This window comes from Macrobrachium nipponense, chromosome 28, assembly GCF_015104395.2.
Source record: "Macrobrachium nipponense isolate FS-2020 chromosome 28, ASM1510439v2, whole genome shotgun sequence".
Lineage (NCBI taxonomy): Eukaryota > Metazoa > Arthropoda > Malacostraca > Decapoda > Palaemonidae > Macrobrachium > Macrobrachium nipponense.
In genome coordinates, this window is record NC_087217.1 from 67,362,586 (window position 1) to 67,367,585 (window position 5,000).

The window sequence follows — 5,000 nt, forward strand, 5'->3', positions numbered from 1 at the left end:
AATACTTCGGTGCGGGAAGCTTCGCAATCGCGATCTGGAATCTCATTGCGTAGCTAGTTCTCGTGCAAAGCCTTCAAGGGAAGCGCCTCTTCTGCAATGCAGCGAAAGTGTATCAAAGTGCAATGCAACATTTCCTGTAACAACGATTGCATCTCGCTTACTTTCAAGCGTTGCAATATCTATAAGGCAAAGGCGTTCAAGACACAGATGCAGTCGTAACTGTTAATTGTCAGTGAACGCACGAGATTTGCGAATGCATAATAGTGGTATACCCTTGAGAATCTACAGCAGCGCCACCTGCTTGCAAACAAACTGTTATCCATAATCCCCGGCGCGTGTACAATGACACTTGTCCAAAATGTACCCGTGCATAGATCATTCATGAATGGCGACTCCTGCCGACCTCAGTGAACCCCATTTCAACCTCCTCCCCAACCCCCTTTAAAGGCATCGATTACCTCAGTCCTCAAACGGAAACTATGTTGAGGCATCCCTTCCCTTCAGCCAATTAACATAAATCCATTAGCATAAATCTCCTAGTCATTATCCTTGTTTCCACCGGCTCTGTGTTTTCCCGCCAAGATAAGGCTTGAGTCTAGGGATTCCCGCTGTATCCCTATTTTGGGAAATTGGCGAATCAAGTTCGATCCGGTTTGGAGGCACCAGCAGGCATTTGATATTGATTATGTCTGGCTGTCGGATCAATATCCAAGCAAGCAACACCCTCCCTTCCACTCTCTCTCTCTCTCTCTCTCTCTGTCTGTGCGTGGGAGGGAACCACGTAGCAAGTCACCTAACTGAAAGAACTTGATAGTGTAGAGCTCGCGTGCTCCGTGTTGATTCCCTTTCTTCACAAGTATGCAATGAATAAATTATGGCCTTACAAACTCGATGTAAAGATCCGTCTGAATTTTCAAGCTTGCAAATTTAATTTTTCAAAAAGTATGTTGTATCTGTAACTATAAACACTTACCCTACTCCTGAACAGGTGTTATACGTGTTATTCAGCTTTAATCGACATGCAACGCTTAAACGCTTTAAAAGAACATGATACCTCGTTAACAAAGGTCATTCACCCTTCGGTCAACTAAACCAAAGGCCGAAGTTATAAGTGAGGAGAAAGACAAAAGCATTTGCTATTGCAGTCCCAGTAGGCTCTTTCATACAGACTTCACGCTCTTTTGTAAGAGGATGAGATAAGCGTTCACTGACCCGTCATTAAACTTGCCATAGCAACAGTAACGGGTTTCCTTAGAGAAAAGGATATAGAATTTCTCTTCCAAAGAAAGGTGGCTTACGTGAATCTTGTTCTTCTGACTAAATTGAACGTTTTCCTTGTGACAATTCTACTTCTATAGCCCCGTAGTCAAAAAAGTCCTTTTTTTTATTTGATGAAAAAAAAAAGAAAGGGCGTTCTTGAATACGGGGCTCGAGAAGCAAAATTGTTACAAGGAAAATATTCATTTTAGTCAGAACAAGATTCATCTGAGCCACTTTTCTTTGGAAGAGATGTTTTATATCCTTCCTTCTGAGGAAACCTGTTATGTTACCTTTGCCATGAAAAGTTTCCCATCTTCGCCATGAGAAAACTTTCGTCATAGAATCAAAATATTTCTACCTCACTCACGAAAGAAATTTTCCGCTTTAGTCTAGATGAAAATTTCCTACTTTGGCCAGGCGGAAAATTTTACACCTTTGCCAGGATTTAAAAAAAAAAAAAAAAAATGAGCCTTAGCACAAAAACAAAATGCTTTCAACAGGAAAAGAATTGTCTTTGTGCTGATGAAAATGTTCTACAAGATGGAAAATGTTCCACCTTTAACAAGTGGAAATACAACTTTAACATCTTTCAAGACAAAAAATTGTAATCTCTTTTCTATAGAAAGTCTTTCAACCATTGACCATGTCAAGGCGAGCCTTTCCATCCCGTCATTAAAACCATATGCTACGTAGCTACAAACTATTATAATATCTTCGTCGTGTTTAAATTATGGCGCCGTTCGTTTGAGAGCACAGCTGGCGACTAGAATTTTCGTTTAGCCGAAAGTTCCGAGACGGGAGTTTGAAGGTTATGATATCTTTTGTAATCTATAAGTACGGGCAGTCAGTCTTCTGTATGATAAAACAATTACCTATTCTGTTTTGTTAAGGTAACATATTTATCACCTAATTTTCCTCCCGTAAGTTCTACAGGGCTTTGTGATATACCTTCGTGGAATTTTGTTGAAAGTACCTAGTACGTTCAGTTTATAACATCAAACTCTTCAAATGGGATGAGGTTGCAAATCCCATGTCCTTGCCCATCTTGGCTGCGTCTCACCAGTCATATAACTATCAGGTACATAATTTACTGCTTAGTCAACACGAACACAATCGATTTTTTTTATGAAACGGACCTCTATAGTCAACCTCTAGCTTCAATGTCAGGACACTCACTCGTTAGGTGAGGTTACGCTGACAACTACTGAACAACGAACCCATATATATATATATATGTGTGTGTGTGTGGTGTGTGTGTGTGTTCATATATATATATAATAATATATATATATATATATATAGATATATGATATTATATATATATATAGATATCGAGCTACAATGTCCTTTATATCTAATTCGCTCTACCTCGGAATTAATATATTTTCATATATGCTTAACCGAAGGGAATTTTTTCTCGATAATAGACTTACCTGGACCAGGGCGCGAACCCATGGATCCTTTCAAATCAGGAACGTCGGTGAAGCTTTTAACTACTACACCACCTCTCGCGGTGGTGTAGTAGGTAAAAGCTTCACTGACGTTCCTGGATTTGAAAGGATCCATGGGTTCGCGCCCTGGTCCAGGCAAGTCTATTATCGAGAAAAAATTCCCCTTCGGTTAAGCATATATGAAAATATATTAATTCCGAGGTAGAGCGAATTAGATATTAAAGGACATTGTAGCTCGATATATGTATATGAATCACGGAAATGTGATATGACTTATATATATATATATATATATATATATATATATATATATATATATATATATATATATACATGGATTCGTGGTTGAGTAGTTGTCATCGTAACCTCACCTAACGAGTGAGTATCCTGACATTGAGGCCAGAGGTTGAATATAGAGGTCCGTTTCATAAAAAACATCGATTGTGTTTGTGTTGACTAAGCAGTAAATTATGTACCTGATAGTTATTTGACTGTTGAGGCGCACACACATATAAATACCAATATTTTTTTAATACGTGCGGTGCATTCTGACATTTAGACCAAATTTTTTAAGGTGAATTTAAAAAAAGGAAAACGGTCCTGTGAATGTAAATTGCCGGATGTCAAAATAAAAAGTTTAACAAGTCGAAAATAGTTTCAGAAATTACAAAATGTAAAATAATAAAGAAAACAACTGGACAAAATTTAAAAGTCAAAGTCACAAAAAGGTTAAAAGGTTCCAAACACGAAGACAAGTTAGCAACATGTAACGAAGTTAACAAATGACTTAGTTCAAAAACTCAAGAGGCGAAAGTGAAGTTTTACGTTTTATACTGAAATCAGGCAGATTCTGCCTTCGTTGAAGGACGGCGAACGTATTGATCGTTTCCTGCTTAAGACAACGTCACATCAGCGCCAAAGTGTTTCAGGCCGTTATTGTGGCTGGTCCTCGTTACTGACAACATCTTTTTTCATCCGTATTTTCCCACTACTCTTTATCTGACGTCATGAGATTCCTTTGCATGCTCTGTAAATATATCCTTAATAAATGTCTTGACAAATCGATGGGGGAATTTATTTCTTGTCGCGGGTCAAGTAAGACTTTCCCCTCATTTTGTTCCTTAATGTTTCAGGGGTGTCAAACTCAAAACTTTATGAGTGGCGATTCTTATTTTAGTGCCTCGAAGGTCACAGCTGTGCATTACATATTTCCAGGGACGGAAATTACAGCTTTAAAAGCATGCCTTCCATGAAGTGGCTCGAATGCGGTAATTTTTTTTTCTTTTAGTCGATATATTCTTAGTGCAAATGTATTTTCCACAATAAAAAACCCGACCCTAAATATAAAAAACCCATATATATATATATATATATATATATATATATATATATATATATATATATATATATATATATATTTTTTATATATATATATATATACATACCATATATATATATATATATATATATATATATATATATATATATAAATAATATATTTTATACTAATATGGAGCTGAATTTTCTGGAGTAATTCAGTTTTAATTCTGAACCATGTGAACTCAATTTATGACATATGTTATGTGACTGCAGAGCAAAATCTAATATCTTGACTTCACCTTTCATTCGAGTGGTGGCTTTTTATCTTCGATAAATTTTTCTCCATTTGGCTGGAGGTTTAGTCCATGTTTGAGGATGATATCAAAGTACTCATCGGCAATGCAGGTTCAGCAAATGAAATAGACATCGCGGTGAATGTGAATGAACTTTTCATTCGCAAAGTATCCTCAGTAAGCAGAGTTGGCCAGAACATAATTTATTTCTAACTGCATATCTGCATCAGCAAACTCTCCAGCATCCACAAAACATAGATTTACAAACGAAATAAAGGCTCTGTTCTGATACAGCAAGATATTGAGAATTCTAAACATTTTCAGTTTTCTAAAAAATATATATACACACATATATATTGTTACGACTTTGTCTGTCCGTCCTCATTTTTTTTAACGCCCCCAGATCTTAAAAGCTACTGAGGCTAGAAGGCTGCAAATTGGTAAGTTGATCATCCACCCTCCAATGATCAAACATACCAAATTGTAGCCCCTTGGCCTAAGTAATTTTTAAAAATTTTATCTAAGGTTAAAGTTAGCCTTAATCATGCGTCTGGCAACGCTATAGAATAGGCCACCACCGGGCAGTGGCTGAACTATTCATGGCCCACAGCTCATACAGCATTATAGACTGTACTGAAAACTCGATTGCGCCGGTGAATCTTCGGCGTATTTTTTA

At 37.0% G+C, this 5,000-nt stretch overlaps 1 protein-coding gene across 4 annotated transcripts in view; it reads right to left on the reverse strand.

The window, feature by feature from the left end:
* The window catches only part of LOC135201852 (kinesin heavy chain-like), a 481,090-nt gene that overhangs the window by 239,383 nt on the left and 236,707 nt on the right, over nucleotides 1–5,000 (reverse strand). The gene's annotated exons all lie outside the window — the stretch shown is intronic.